Genomic DNA, 17,350 nt, shown 5'->3' with positions numbered 1-17,350 from the left:
TCACCTAGTTGTTCCAAAAGAGCAACAAAGTGCTTCTTGGTTTCTCCTTTGATTGTACACAGAATTTGTCAAGATCATGCTCATTAAGTTCCACAACATCACTATCATCAACACAATTCAACAATGAAGGAGCAGTAGTGATGTTGGTCTTAATGCTGGGTGTTACCTGATCGATACCTTTGGCCATGAAGCACTTGGCAATGTGGTTATCGTTGGGGGCGTTGAAGAGAGACACCGTCTTGGGAGAAGGGATGGCAATGGCGACAGTCGCAGTTGCCAACATATCGTCATTGTCATCATCATCGGAGGGGTACTCTTCAAGCGCCACCATACCCTTTGGGTGGGGTTTCTTGATAAAGTTGTTCTTGTTTGGGAATGACTTGGTTTTGTTTTTGCGAATGAGCTTGCCCCCGTTGTCTTCCCTCTTCTCATAGGGACATTCTGCCACAAAGTGACTCACATTAACGCAGTTATAGCATGTCCTCACTCGTTGCTTGGATTTGAACCCACTTGAGTTGTTCTTGGTGAAGTTGGGTCTTGAGTTCCTCTTGTTGCCCCTGAATTTCCTTGACGCAAGAGCCATGGGCTCGTGATAAGCATACTTAGTGTCTTGAGGGCAGCTCTCCTCTTCCTCATCTTCTTCTTCTTCTTCAGAAGCAGCCTTTGCCTTTAAAGCAAGGTTGGGTGAAGCTTTCTTTGACCGAACGCAAGCAAGTGCATTGTCAGCGGTCTCGGTCATGATTGACATTGTAGTGAATTCATCCGACACCTCACTGGAAGACAAGGAGTGGAAATCTGGTCATTGGCGAATGACTGATGACATGGATTTGTTGAAAGGCATGATGGCCTTGAGAAACTTGCGCTTGATCCATGTGTCATCCACATCCTTGCTCCCATCATCCTTGAGAGCAACAACAATAACAGTCACCCTTCGATAGAGATCATGAGGGTCCTCATCTTCCTTCATCACAAACTCACCGGCCTTATCAAGTACCACTTCATAGTTGGACCGTTGAATGCTTGAGCTTCCCTTGTACAACACCATAATGTGTTCCCAAGAGTCCTTAGCCAGAGTGAAGGGGCGCAAGTGAGGAAGATCTTCAGGAGGTATTGTGGACTGGAGAATAAACAATGCGGAGTGATTATATTGATTGTCCGCTTCTTCTTTTGGAGTGAGGTTGCTTGGGTCATGAGGATAGTAGCCTTGCTCAATGATTCTCCATAAATTTGTTGAGCTGTGATTCAAATGAGACTTAATAGAAAACACCCAGTTAGCAAAATCACCCTTAACAAGCTTAGGAGGAGGACCAACAGGGTTAAGACGCGGTGTGGGAAGAGGTCCTCCATAGACCATGGGAGGTGGAACTAAGGCATAGGTTCCAGTCCCATCATTTTCGAGAGGGGAAGAAGGTCGCATACCTTTAGCCGCTTCCTTAGAGGAATTGGCCTCCGAATCTGTGTTGGCGGGTTTAACCACCAACGCCGGTTCGAGTGAACCTTTAGTTCCCTCAATTAACTCTTTAAGCATGGTTTTGACTTCGTTCGTCAAGGACGTCTTGAGGGCGGCCATAGCCGTATTCAAGTCGTCCCTTGTGACCAAAGTCAAAGCCATGGCCTCGGGTTTCCCATGGGGAACTCCCTCATCATATTCCATACTATTCGGGTGGTGAAACCCTTAATGAAGAGACGTGGCTCTGATACCAATTGAAAGGATCGATATGGTTGACTAGAGGGGGGGGGGGGTGAATAGGCAACTACCAATTTTTAGCTTTTCTTAACATGTTAGGATTAGCAACATAAAGGTTCTCTAAAAAGACACTAGGTGAGCAACCTATATGATGCTACTTACGAAGAGTAAAGAAGCAAGTAAGAGATACTCTCGAACAACAACAAATACAAAGTAAAGGTAAGAGATAACCACAAGTGGAACCGATGAAGACGAGGATGTGTTACCGAAGTTCCTTCCCTTTGACAATAAGCCACTAGGGCCACTGTATTCTCCTCACGCCCTTGCACAATGCAAGGTGCCGTCATTCCATTATAGGTGCCCTTGAAGGCGGCAACTGAACCTTTACAAACAAGGTTGGGGCAATCTCCACACAATGCTTGGAGGCTCCCAACAAGACCACAGAGCTTCACCACAATGGTATGTGGCTCCGAGGTGACCTCAACCGTCTAGGGTGCTCAAACACCCAAGAGTAACAAGATCCACAAGGGATTAGTGGGGGGAATCAAATATCCTTTGGTGGAAGTGTAGATCAAGGCCTTCTCAAGCAATCCCTAGAAAATCAACAAGTTTGATTGGCTAGGGAGAGAGATCGGGTGAAAATGAGCTTGTGGAGCAACAATGGAGCTTAGAGAGGTTAAAGGTGAGCTCTAGGAAGAAGAAGATACTTTTATATAGTAGGGGGGGGGGCAAATCCACCCGTTACCCACCTACCACATAAAAATACAAGCGGTACTACCGCTCGTGAGAGCGGTACTACCGCTCAACTTCTCACCAACCATGGTAGTACCGGGATACTACCGTGCCAACACCTTGCTACGGCAACAAAAGTCCTTCCCGGGAAACGACGCCAGAAATTCTTCTTGCTACTTATCAAACAAATGCGCCAGAAATTGACACGTTGACGGAGACTTGCTTGCGTTGGTTTTTCCCTTGAAGAGGAAAGGGTGATGGGATCTTGCGGAGACAGAAGCTTGCGGCGGCGGAAAAGTACTTTCAATGATCTTGAGATTTTTATAGGCGCAAAACCTAGGGCAAAGGAGGCTCAGGGAGCCCACAAGCCAGGGGGGGCACTGGCCCCCTGGCCCCGCCACGAGGGCTTGTGGGGTCCCTGGTGCCCCCTGCCCTGATTCTCCGGCTTCCCGAACTTTTTCTGTTCCGGAAAAAATCTTTTTGGCAGTTTCATTCCGTTTGGACTGCGTTCAAAATCCTCCTGTGAAAGGGGTCAAAAACATGGAAAAAACAGGAACTGGCACTTGGCACTGAGTTAATAAGTTAGTCCCAAAATATATATAAAAGGCATGCAAAACATCCAAAGTTTGACAAGATAATAGCATGAAACCATCAAAAATTATAGATACGTTGGAGACGTATCAAGCATCCCCAAGCTTAACTCCTGCTCGTCCTTGAGTAGGGAAGTTATAAAGACTGAATTTTTGATGTGGAATGATACCTAGCATAGTTGTCCTTTGCAACTTCTTTCACGTGACATGAATGTTCAGATCCGTAAGATTCAAAACAATAGTTTTCTATTGACATGAAAACAATAATACTTCAAGCAAACTAGCAAGGTAATCATGAACTTTCAAAATAACAAGGCCTAGGAAAGTCATCCCTACAAAATCATATAGTCTGGCTATGCTCCATCATCCTCACACAACTAATGTAAATCATGCACAACCCCAGTATTGGCCAAGTAATTGTTTTCGCACTCTTACTTTCTCAAACCTTTTATAACTATCACGCAATACATGAGCGTGAGCCATGGATATAGCACTATTGGTGGAATAGAGTGGTGGTGGTTGTGAGACAAAATAGGGAGGAGATGGTCACATTGACTCGGCGTATCAAAGGGCTATGGAGATGCCCCATTAATAGATATCAATGTGAACGAGTAGGGATTGCCATACAAGGGATGCACTAGAGCTATAAGTATGTGAAAGTTCAAAAGGAAAACTAGTGGGTGTGCATCCAACTTGCTTGCTCACGATGACCTAGGGCAATTTTGAGGAAGCCCATCATTGGAATATACAAGCCAAGTTATATAATGAAGATTCCCACTAGCATATGGTAGTGACAAAGCAAGAAGCTCTCAATCATGAAGAACATGGTGCTATTATGAAGCACAAGTGTGGAAAAAGATAGTAGCATTGTCCCTTCTCTCTTTTTCTCTTTTTTTTCATTTGGGCTCTTAGGCCTCTTTTTTTTCTTTTCTATTTTATTTTTATTTTTGGGCAGTTTGGCCTCTTTTTTTATTTCCTTATATGGAACAATGCTCTCATAATGATGATCATCACACTTTTATTTACTCACAGCTCAAAGCTTAGAACGATCATGACTCTATAGGAAATGCCTCCGACAGTGTACCGGGATGTGCAATGATCTAGCTTGGCGTATGACGTTGAAACATCTCGCGAGATATCTTACGATCATGCAATGGCAATATGAGAGTGACGACACAAGTCATGAGACGGAACGGTGGTAGTTGCATGGCAATATATCTCGGAATGGCTATGAAAATGCCATAGTAGGTAGGTATGGTGGCTGTTTTGAGGAAGGCATATGGTGGGTTTGTGTACCGACGAAAGTTGCGCGACACTAGAGAGGCTAGCAATGGTGGAAGGTGAAAGTGCATCTATACCATGGACTCACATTAGTCATGAAGAACTCACATACTTGTTGCGAAAGTTTTTATTATTAATCGAAACAAAGTGCTAAACGCATACTCCTAGGGGAAGGGTTGGTAGGTGTTAACCATCGGGCGATCCCGACCTCAACACAAAGGATGGCAATCAATAGATCAATTATGCTCCGACTTCCTAACATAGCGGTTCACCATACGTGCATGCTACGGGAATCATTAACTACAACACAAGTATTTCTAGATTCACAACACCCTACTAACATAGCTCTTAATATTACCAAATCCACGTCTCGAAACTAATTGAGAGCAATCAAGACTTCTCTTTCTACTCAATGCACATGAAGATGGAGGTTTTGTATCCTCTTTGGGTACCTATCACCTTTGGGACTACTTTCATAGCATAAGCCAACTACCAAGTCACGCACCGCCGTGCTCTAAAATATATAAGTGTAGCACATAGAGCAAAATTATCTTGCTCAAAAGATATAAGTGAAGCACTATGAGCATTCTAGCAAAATCACGATGAGTGCATGTCTCTCTCTCTCAAAAAGGTGTGCAGAAAGGATAATTGTGACACAGCAAAAAAAAGACCCCTACTATACAAGACGCTTCAAGAAAAACACATATCATGTGGTGAATAAAAGTATAGCTCCTAGTAATGTTACCGATGGATTGAAGACGAAATAGGGGATGCCTTCCCGGGGCATCCCCAAGCTTAGGCTTTTTGGTGTCCTTGAATATGGCTTGGGATTCCTTGGGCATACACAATCTTGAGCTCTTTCCACTCCTTATCTCATCGTCCATGAGAACATCACCCAAAACATGAAAACTTCACAACACAAAACTTAAAGAGAAACTGTTGATAACATTAGCACAAGAAAACAAACTACCACTTCTTTTGGTACTGTAGCAAACTTGAATTCTATCTATATTGGTGTTGGGCTATTGTATTATCACTTTTCCATGGCTAGTACCCCCCGATACTAACCACAGTTTTATGAAAACAGGCAACCAACTCAACAAAAGCAGAATCTGTCAAAAACATACCAGTCTGTAGCAATCTGTATACTTCGTATACTTCTGGTACATCAAAAGTTCTGAAAAATTACGAATGCCTAGGCAAAAGGCATATCAATCAGCAGTAAAAAGAATCAACTCAAAATCTCTTTCTGAATAAAAACGAAAAATCATCTCGTGAGCGAAAAGTTTCTGTCTTTTTCCAGCAGGATCAAACAACCATTACCAAGACTAGTCATAAAGGTTTTGCTTGGCTCAAACACAAAAATAAACACAAAAAACACAATCAAAACAGAATTATGATGGTGTGGACGCAACAAAACAGAAAGAAAAAGATAAATTGATTGGGTTGCCTCACAAGAAGCGCTATTGTTTAACGCCCTTAGCTAGGCATAAAAGCGATAGAATCACGTATCGTTGTCTTTGGTGCTCAAACCATAAGTGGCCCTCATCATGGATTCATAAGGCAATCTTATTTTCTTTCTAGGAAAGTGTTCCATGCCCTTATTTAAAGGAAATTGAAATCTAATATTCCCTTCCTTCATATCGATGATAGCACCGATAGTCCTTAGGAAAGCTCTACCAAGAATAATAGGGCACGTAGGATTGAAATCAATGTCAAGCACAATGAAATCCATGGGTACATAGTTCCTATTTGCAATAATAAGAACATCATTGATCCTTCCCATGGGTTTCTTCACAGTAGAATCTGCAAGATGCAAATTAAGAGAAAAGTCTTCAATCTCATTAAAACCGAGAACATCACATAAAGACATTGGAATCGCGGAAACACTAGCACCCAAATCACACAAAGCATTGCATTCATAGTTTTTGATTTTGATTTTGATGGTAGGTTCCTACTCATCATGAAGTTTTCTAGGTATGGAGACTTCCAATTCAAGTTTCTCTTCAAGAGATTTTGTCATAGCTTCGACGATATGATCGGTAAAGGGCCTGTGTTGGCTATAAGCGTCTGGAGAGTTTAACATGGATTGCATCAAGGAAATGCATTCAATCAAGGAGAAACTATCATAATTGAATTCCTTGAAATCCATGGTAGTAATTTCATTACTACTCAAAGTTTTAATATCTTCTACTCCACTTTCAATGCTTTTAGCATCAAGATAGATGGACTCTGAATCATTGGGAAACTTTTCAACCAAAGTGGATTCATATCCAGCCCCATACTCATTAGGTTTGTCACAAGAGAACAAAGATTCAATGGGAGTCACACCAAGCACTTTAAGATCTTCGTGATTCTCATCACGAGAACACGCCTTTTTAAGCCATTCATGTCTAGCACGAATTTGGGTGGTTCTTTCTTGGCTCTTACTCATGGAAACACGCATAGCTTTCACAGTTTCATCCATATTGATCTTGGGAGGAGCACATCTAACTTTCAAAGCATTAACGTCACTAGACATTCTATCAACGCTCTTAGCCAAATCGTCAATTTTGAGTAGCTTTTCCTCTAAGGACGCATTGAAAATCTTTTGTGAGTTGATGAACTCTTTGATATTACTCTCTAGATCAGAGGGTAATCTATCGTAATTTCCATGAGTATTATTGTAGGAGTTGCCAAAGTTATTAGAGGAGTTACTAGGAAAAGGCTTAGGAACTTAGTTTCCTCTAAAAGCATTGTTGTTGCCAAAATTATTCCTACCAACAAAATTAACGTCCATGCTAGCGTTGCTACTCTCAATCAAGGAAGACAAGGGCATATCAATAGGTTCTAAATGAGCACTTCTACTAGCAACCAAATTCATTAACTCATCCATCTTAGCACTCAACGAGTTAATTTCTTGTAGCGACCCGACTCAAGACGAGTCAAGCCTCTGTGTTTCTGTGCCATCCCTGGATCAGTATGCTGGCACACACACTACATCAATGTATATATCAAAGTGCAATCACATGTAAATAGCGTAAAACTGATATATACCTTAAATAAACACCAACGGCAAGTTGAGTGTAGACCGTAACCCTGAATCGTACTCTTACTCGTCGAAGAAAAAATATCTGCAACATAAGACGTTGCAACCGTGTAGGTCAGCATATTGAATATGCCGGCAAGTCACATAAGAGAGGGGTGAAAAGTAATCATCTATACTATATGCATATATGGCACGTGGGGCTATAAGTTTTTTTAGCGAAAAGTAAGTTTTCTCCTACAACAAGAGGGGGCTAAAAGCAAAATGTTACTACTTTGTTGGTTGTTAACGAGATGGTTCTGCCAACCAGTTCTCGTACCCGAGTTTGTTAATAATTACCCTCCTCAAATATATTTAATGGTGTTGAGAAATCCAGATAACTTCAGTTCCTTTGGCTCAAGTTGTCCATGACCGTGGACACGGCTAATCGATTAGGTTTGAGTACTCTGCAGAGTTTTGCACACGTTCCCCACAAGATTTGATCGCCTCCGAGTATGTCCTCGCACTTCAGGGTGTTTGAAGACCGGATGATCAAAACATGGTCTTTCAACGGGTCCCTCTGAATCCCTGTCGGTGCCCATCCATTCCTACCGTTCGTCTACATCTGCTAGCACCGCCTGTCTAGAGTCGCCGCGTTGTCCAACCAAGCCAGAGCCCATAATGACTTGTGGCTGTGCAGGTAAGCCTTGGGTCTTGAAAATATCCGTTCGTCTCTTTGAGCCTGGGTGAAGCTTTCCGCAGGATGTCATGGCCTCTCCAGCATCCCGAGTCATCCACCGGGTTCTCCAGGGAGCCGATCAACCGTCCTTCACCCAGAGTTGCATTGCATCACGAGGTCTTGAAAAGTCTTGACTTAACCGGTCTTGGTTATTAAATTATTCTCGCATCACTCGTGGTAAACTCTCAACCAGAATCCCGTCTACTCAAGCATAGCAATATGAAATTTGTCATCCCGGGCCAAGTAACGGGGTTGTTGGGGGCCTACCACATGATACTACATTATGTAACCATAATTTCCAAGCACCTACTCAGCATGCAATTGGGCATAGGATGGTAGAACTACGATGCATAAAACATAGGTGATACATGATCAAATGACTTGCCGGCATATTCAATATGCTGACCTACACGGCTGCAACGTCTTATGCTGCAGATATTTTCTTCGACGAGTAAGAGTACGATTCAGGGTTACGGTCCGCACTCAACTTGCCGTTGGTGTTTATTGGGACTCCACTCCCTTGACTGCTTCCGCTGAGATATTTAAGGTATATATCAGTTTTTACGCTATTTACATGTGATTGCACTTTGATATATACATTGATGTACTGTGTGTGCCAGCATACTGATCCAGGGATGGCACAGAAACACAGAGGCTTGACTCGTCTTGAGTCGGGTCGCTACAGAAATGGTATCAGAGCACATGTTGACTGTAGGACGCGACCCTAGAAACTGGAAATTTCTTAGGAAAGGATCTCTCAAAATTTCTATTTTTCAAGAACACCTTTTACTTCTCATCTCTTCTGATTTCATCAAACGTTCTCTCTCACCTCAAATAGTTAGACAATGCCCTTTCCCCTTTGACCACGTGAAGGATCAACCGACTCCCACTTCAAGTAAAGAGGATTTCATCATGCAATTGAAGCTACACCCATTGAAGACTCTCAAGACCCCAAGAATTCAAAGACCCTGAAGCATTCGAATATTTATATGACCCCTAGAAGTCCAAACCCCTGTTATATACCCACGTTAGTTACGATGATTTGTGAGCCGTCATTGGTGTGTGTTTTCCGACGGCCACAACTAAAACCTATTCTCAAAAATACTGTTTGTATTGTGTGTATCTCCCTCCCTCTCTTACTCGTCTCATCCCCAAAACCTCAACCCTACCAGATGGAGTATGAAGCTGGACTTGTAGTGTCTGGACCAATGACCCAGCTGGAAGCTGAGATATGGATTCAGAACATGGAGAACCACTTCGGGAGCAACTTGATCTCCAGGAAGTATGAAGTGGAACACGCTCTTTAGTACTTTACACAAAGTGCTGCAATCTGGTGGAAAATGCATCATGACATACAAGGATTCAGTGGAGCAGAAACTTGGGACGAATTCAAGAAGACTCTGTTAAGATCCCGTCTCATTCGGAAATGCTATGATAGCCCGATGAAGAAGCCTTGTGCGTGCAAGATCTATGGAGAAATAGGACACACCCAGGAAGAACAGAAGGATGGATGCCCTCATTGTGAAGAAAATCACCCAGCTGAGGAATGCCCAACTTGTCAGGTGACTTGTTTCTTGTGTGAAGGAACCACCCACTACCCAGCGGCGTGTCACATTTACCCCAAGTATGCCTGAAACCCATAGACCCCGGGACTAACAAGGACCAAGTACTATCTTTTTGGAGAAGGAAACATGGATCAGCAAACGTTTTCTTAGGAGCATACGAAAACCCGAGAGTTGTGAAGATACGATAGATGTTTTGTTGAGCATGCAGAACCAATGGATTATCCGAACTTCGTTCGTGGACAAGAGATATTCTGCAATGCTTGTGAGGATGCCCAAGTGTTAGAATACGAGATTCACTAAGCCTTATACAAGGTAATGATTTCAGTGCGACATGGCTTGGCCACCATGACGACTTACTATTATCATTCTCTTGCTATTCAGAATGGTAAATCTAAGAGACTTACCCATAGTGAGAGACGACGTCCTTTGAAGCTTTTGTTTGAGCCTTAGAATGGTATAATGAAAGCCCATGTACATGGCACTTGTTGTCACGCGTAGGAAATTTTACGGTGAGGATGAAGCCAAGACCCTTCTCTCTGCAGGATAACCACAAATGGTAGACCACCATGAGAATCATCGATAGGTTATTTAGAATGGTCACGAGACTTGTCAGTTAAGAAGACCCAGTGACGGAAGAATCTTATATCAATAGAAGAACCCTCGATTTTGATGGAAACATTATGAATATAATGGAAGAACTTCACCAAAGAAGTTGCCATGAAGAATGTGACGAGCGAGATGCCAAGACCCTAGAGGATTGTTAAAAATTTGAGCGACCAGTAACTCTCATTTTAAGTGTGGTAGCACCCCACTTTGCAGGAGACTATATTTGTTAGAAGACCCCCCAAACCTTAACCTTTTCTTTCTAGCCTCTTCGAATCTCGAGGACGAGATTAATTTTAAGTGTGGTAGTTTGTAACATCCCAAAATTATAAATTTTGGAATGTTAATATAATTATTAGATTGATTGTTTGTTTGTTTGAGTGATTGAAACTTGAGTGGAATTTGAAACTTCTCAAAAAAATGAGAGGGAATAAAATGACTTTCCCAAAATTTTCTATTTTGAATCCCTTTTCAATTTTGAGTTTGAATATTTTCAAAACCGTTTGAAAAAAAAATCAAACGAGAGGAGGAAAATGACCCTCCAAAATCAGAGACTATGTCTTGATTCAAATTTTAAGTATTTGCAATTTATTTGAAATTCAAATTCCTTTTCATTTTAAAGTTATTGCAATTTTTTTTAAAAGTATTTTTTTGGTTTTGAAAATATGTTCATGTTTTAGAAAATTTTATTCTGAAAATTTTGATATATAAAATGTTCTCACTTTTTCATTTATACGTTTTTTCTTTCTTTAAAAAAAAATTGTTCGTTCGCAAAAAAAAAAACAAAGGCCACGGCTTGCCGGACCGCTCGTTGCGGCTGGCCAAACTATTGGCCCATGCGGCAGATCTTACCTCCTTTTCTATTTTCTCCTCTTTACGTATATGTTTAGTCCCACATTGCCTATCTATGAACCATTAGACCTCCCTTCCACCTATAAGTATAGACCCATACGAGCATCCAAAAATCATCTATTTCGGGTTAAATCAATCTTTTGGTTTAACTAGATTTTTTAAATAAAAATATTTTTTCCTTCTCTTCGGCGGGATTTCTGGAAGTCGTCTCCTCATTGGAATCAATTTTTACTCTGCATTCTAAAGGTATTTTTCTTCGTATTTTTTTACTCCCGTAGTTTATTATTTCTAGACTAGTATTCCTACAATAGTATACAGTAGAGTAATTAGATATATTATTTAGTCTTCGTATTTACACATTAGTACTAGAATTCCTTTACACATAGCACTTTTCTTCCGTAAAAACACCTTGGCCCTTATTTTTCAAATAGCCATAACTTTTTACTCGTTTATCCGAATTAGATGAAACCAACGCCTAGAGTTTCGTCTTGATCCCACCTATGCTGTGAACCTATCATATCAACTTTTTGAAAATTTCAAATTTCGAAATTTGTTCATATTCATATTCAAACTTCTTTTGATCATATCTTTTTATCCGTAGCTCCGTTTTAGATGAATTCAATTGCGTCGGATTCGTATCAAAGTAATCTTTCCGTTTGTATCATTAGTTTTAACTTTTCAACTTATAACTTTGATCAAATCAGATTTATCTATTAGTGCCCAAAAGTGTTCACATCGTTTTAAGCCGATTCAATGTTATATTGATGTATTTGTATCTTTTGATCTGCTAGTTCAAATCTAGTAATTATTTTTTCAACACACTCATATTGATCTCCTATATCCAGTAGCATCATTAGTTTCGACCTTTGAACCTTACAAATTTGAGCTATTCAAATTTGTATTCGAACATCCATTTGATGTTATCTTGCAAATCGTACCACCTTTTCAATTGATTCCTTTTACCCCTAAACACTCATGTCATATATTTTTGTACGTAACCATCGTACTTTAGTTCAACTTCTCTTGACCTTTTGAATGCAAATTCAATTCATACTTCAATTCGCTATAACTTGCGTTGTAGTGCACCATTTCAAGAAATTCTTTCTACAAATAAATTCGTATGTCTTATACTATTTGTCAAATAACATTCATGTTGTTCTCACAATATTTTTGATCATATCCCATATTGTATGCAAGTCGAGCTTATATAGCAATAGTTCATCGTCCATTACCTCTTTTGATCTCATTCATGCACCGTTCCTTTTACAACACACTTAGGACCTTTTTATTAAACCTTAGTATGTTGTTATTTTGTACCAAGACATGCTTTGTTCTTATGTTCTCTTGGTTCTTCCTTTTTGGCATGAATGTTTATTGAATGCTATTTGTTTACGATAGATTGCTCGGAGTGTGGCGAGTAGAATTATCAGGATTATGAGAGCGACTATCTTCATCAAGTAATACCAGGCAAGTCACTTTGATCATACTATCACCTATGTTTTATGCATCGTAGTTCTACCATCCTATGCCCAATTGCATGCTGAGTAGGTACTTGGAAATTTTAGTATAGATTGTAGTATCATGTGGTAGGCACACAACAACCCCGATACTTGGCCCCGGGACGACAAATTTCATATTGCTATGCTTGAGTAGACGGGATTTCGGTTGAGTGCATAACACGAGTGATGCAAGGTTGATTAAATAATCAAGACCGGTTAAGACAAGATTTTCAAGACCTCGGACGCAATGCAACTCTGGGTGAAGGACGGTTGATCGGCTCCCTGGAGAACCCAGTGGATGTCCCGGGATGCTGGAGAGGCCATGACATCCTGCGGAAAGCTTCACCCAGTCTCAAAGAGACGGACGGATATTTTCAAGACCCAAGGCTTACCTGCACAGCCAGAAGTCATTATGGGCTCTGGCTTGGTTGGACAACGCGGCGATTCTGGACAGGCGGTGCTAGCAGATGTAGAAGAACGGTAGGATTGGATGGGCACCGACAGGGATTCAGAGGGACCCGTTGAAAGACCATGTTTTGATCATCCGGTCTTCAAACACCCTGAAGTGCGAGGACATACACAGAGGCGATCAAATCTTGTGGGGAACGTGTGCAAAACTCTGCAGAGTACTCAAACATAATCGATTAGCCGTGTCCACGGTCATGGACAACTTGAGCTAAAGGAACAGAAGTTATCTGAAATTCTCAACACCATTATAAATACTTGATGAGGGTAATATTGATAACTTGGGTATGAGAACTGGTTGGCGGAACCATCTCATTAACAACCAACAGCGTAGTAATATTTTGCTTTTAGCCCCTCTCTTGTTGTAGGATAAAACTGGCTTTATGCAAAACTTATAGCCCCACCTGCCAAATATGCATGTAGAGATAGTTGTTTATTATTTTACCCCTCTCTTTGATGACTTGCCGGCATATTCAATATGTTGACCTACACGGCTGCAACGTCTTATGTTGCAGATATTTTCTTCGACGAGTAGGGTTACGGTCCGCACTCAACTTGCCGTTGGTGTTTATTGGGACTCCACTCCCTTGATTGCTTCCGCTGAGATATTTAAGGTATATATCAGTTTTTACGCTATTTTACATGTGATTGCACTTTGATATATACATTGATGTACTGTGTGTGCCAGCATACTGATCCAGGGATGGCACAGAAACACAGAGGCTTGACTCGTCTTGAGTCGGGTCGCTACATTTCTTCTATAGCGTGTAGCTTCTTACTAGTAGGTGACCTTTCAGTGTGCCACTGAGAGTAATTCGTCATGATGTTGTCTAGGACCTTTGTGGCTTCCCCTAACGTGATTTCCATGAACGTTCCACCTAAGGCGGAGTCCAAGATATTTCTAGAAGCGAAATTCAAGCCAGCGTAAAAGATTTGAATAATCATCCAAAGACTCAAGCCATGAGAGGGACAATTTCTAATCATCAATTTCATTCTCTCCCAAGATTGTGCAACATGTTCATGATCAAGTTGCTTGAAATTCATGATATCATTACGGAGAGAGATGATCTTAGCCGGCGGAAAATACTTGGATATATAAGCATCTTTGCACTTATCCCAAGAATCGATACTATTTTTGGGCAAAGAAGAAAACCAAGTTTTTGCGCGATATCGCAACGAGAAAGGAAAAAGCTTCAATTTAATCACATCATTATCCACATCTCTCTTCTTTTGTATATCGCAAAGCTCAATGAAGGTATTGAGATGGGATGCGGCATCTTCACTAGGAAGGCCGGAGAATTGCTCTTTCATAACAAGATTCAATAAAGCGGCATTGATTTCGTACGACTCCGCACTAGTGGCGGGAGCAATCGGAGTACTAATAAAATCATTATTATTAGTATTCGAGAAGTCATAGAGTTTGGTGTTTTCATTCATGGTGACTCTAGAAAGCCAGCAAGCACACAAGCGAACAAAGAGCAAGCGAGAAAAAGGGCGAACGAAAAAGCGAATGGAAAAGGCAAACGAAAAAGGCAAATTGTGAAGTGGGGGAGAGGAAAACGAGAGGCAACTCGCAAACAAAGTAAATGCAAGAGATGAATTTGCGACACCTACTTGGATGAGTTCTTGACTTGATCCTCCCTGGCAACGGCGCCAGAAATTCTTCTGCTACGGCAACAAAAGTCCTTCCCCGGGAACGGCGCCAGAAATTCTTCTTGCTACTTCTCAAACAACAGCGCTAGAAATTGATACGTTGACGGAGACTTGCTTGCGTTGGTTTTTCCCTTGAAGAGGAAAGGGTGATGCAGCACAGTAGCACTAAGTATTTCCCTCTGTTTGAGAACCAAGGTATCAATCCAGTAGGAGAATTTCGTCAAGTCCAGAGTACCTGCGCAAACACAAAAGAGCTTGCACCCAACGCTTTAAAGGGGTTGTCAATCCCTTCAAGATTGATTGCAAAGTGAGATCTGAAGGCGGAAAGTGCAACGAAGTAAAAGAGCAAGGCTGAAAATATGGTGTGGAGTAGACCCGGGGGCCATAGTGTTCACTAGAGGCTTATCTCAAAATAGCAAGTATTACGGTGGGTGAACAAATTACCGTCGGGCAATTGATAGAACCGCGCATAGTCATGGCGATATCTAAGGAAATGATCATACATATAGGCATCACGTCCGAGACAAGTAGACCAATACTTTCTGCATCTACTAATATTACTCCACACATCGACCAATATCCAGCATGCATCTAGTGTATAGAGTTCATGACGAACAGAGTAACGCCTTAAGCAAGATGACATGATGTAGAGGGATATTCTCAAACCAAAGATGAAAACCCCATCTTTTTACCCTTGATGGCAACAACACGATGCGTGCCTCGCTACCCCTTCTGTCACTGGGTGAGGTCACCGCACGGTATGAACCCAAAACCAAGCACTTCTCCTATTACAAGAATCATAGATCTAGTTGGCGAAACAAAACCCACAACTTGAAGAGAATTACAAGGATATGAAATCATGCATAAGAGAGATCAGAAGAAACTCAAATAAGATTCATAGATAATCTGATCATAAATCCACAATTCATCGGATCTCGACAAACACACCGCAAAAGAAGATTACATCGGATAGATCTCCATGAAGATCATGGAGAACTTTGTATTGAAGATCCAAGAGAGAGAAGAAGCCATCTAGCTACTAGCTATGGACCCCTAGGTCTATGGTGAACTACTCACGCATCATCGGAGAGGTCATGGTGTTGATGAAAAAGCCCTCTGTATCCGAATCCCCCCTCCGGCAAGGCACTAGAACGTGCCCTAGATGGGATCTTCCGGAGGCAGAAGATTGCGGCGGCGGAAAAGTACTTTCGACGATCTTCTGATTTTTTATGGGATTTTAGGGAATTTATAGGTGCAAAACCTAGGGCAAAGGAGGATCAGGGAGCCCACAAGCCAGGGGGGCGCGGGCCCCCCTCGCAGCGCTATGAGGGCTTGTGGGGTCCCTGGTGGCCCCTCCCCCGATTCTCCGGCTTCTCGATCTTTTTCTGTTCCGGAAAATATCTTGTTGGCAGTTTCATTCCATTTGGACTCCGTTCAAAATCCTCCTCTGATAGGGGTAAAAAACGTGGAAAAAACAGGAACTAGCACTTGGCACCGAGTTAATAAGTTAGTGCCAAAAAATATATAAAAGGCATGCAAAACATCCTCACAAGATAATAGCATGAAACAATCAAAAATTATGGATACGTTGGAGACGTATCACACCTCAAGGGGGGAAAGTATGCAAAAAAGCCCGTCAGAGCAGTAGTAAAATAATACTACCGCACTGAGGGCGGTAGTACCGCCCTTGGAGCGGTAGTAAAAAATTACTACCGCACCTCGGGCGTTAGTACCGCTCCTGGAGCGGTAGTAAAAATTTACTACCGCTCTGAGAGCGGTACTACCGCTTACCCCTTTCACATAGACACTGAAAATACACATTGTAGCTCCATTGTGGCCAAAATATAGGAGGGTGCATGAAGAGTGTACGTGAAGATTCCACCCAAACCTTTCCGACGCGGACCCCCTCTTAATAAGAAGACTTTCCTACGACTCAAGACTAAGAAGAGAAACGTAGAAGAAAGTCCGTCTTCGAGAACCTTCGAGGGGCGTCGAGTCATCTTGTGCCTAGAAGAGAATAGTCTGAAATGCTCAAAACACAAGATTAGTCTGCACAACAGTGGTCATCAATCACTAAAACCACTTAGGAGAAATATGCCCTAACAGGCTAGTCTTTTGGGGTTTAGTCCCACATCGGTTGTGGGAGGAGACATAACACGACTTATGAGGGTGAGGGTGTCCCCTCTTAACAGGCTAGTCTTTTGGGGGGAGAGGGTCCAAAGCCTCTCATAAGTCGGTGTTATTCTCCGGTTGGTCCTGGTGGACGCATGTGGGTCGGAAACGCTAGTGTTAGCGGACCCGGGATTGCGTAACAATTCTAGAACCGACATTGCATAGCACTTGTTAGAATAAATATGAGGCACTCTGTCGATCATCCGAGGACCAAGCAATCACACGAGCACGACACCAAGATTTGTTAACGAGGTTCACCGATGTGGCCACATCCCCGGGGCCTGACTGCGGGCGCTCCTCCCCGTGACACCGTCACTATACGGCACCCTGGCCGCCGGGACGCCGGTACAAGCCGCCGTCTCCCCTTCGTATGTGTGCTATTATGTTGGCATAGGTTACATCGTGTGTCTACCCTCTCATTATATAAGAGGCATAAGGGTACATGTGTCCTAATAGGACACGACTCCTACCTTGTCTACACACCATACGACTCCAAGTCCAACTGTAA

Source organism: Hordeum vulgare, chromosome 4H (genome assembly GCF_904849725.1).
Source record: "Hordeum vulgare subsp. vulgare chromosome 4H, MorexV3_pseudomolecules_assembly, whole genome shotgun sequence".
Lineage (NCBI taxonomy): Eukaryota > Viridiplantae > Streptophyta > Magnoliopsida > Poales > Poaceae > Hordeum > Hordeum vulgare.
The sequence above is the reverse complement of the archived record's forward strand: the minus strand, read 5'-3'. Positions refer to the sequence as shown.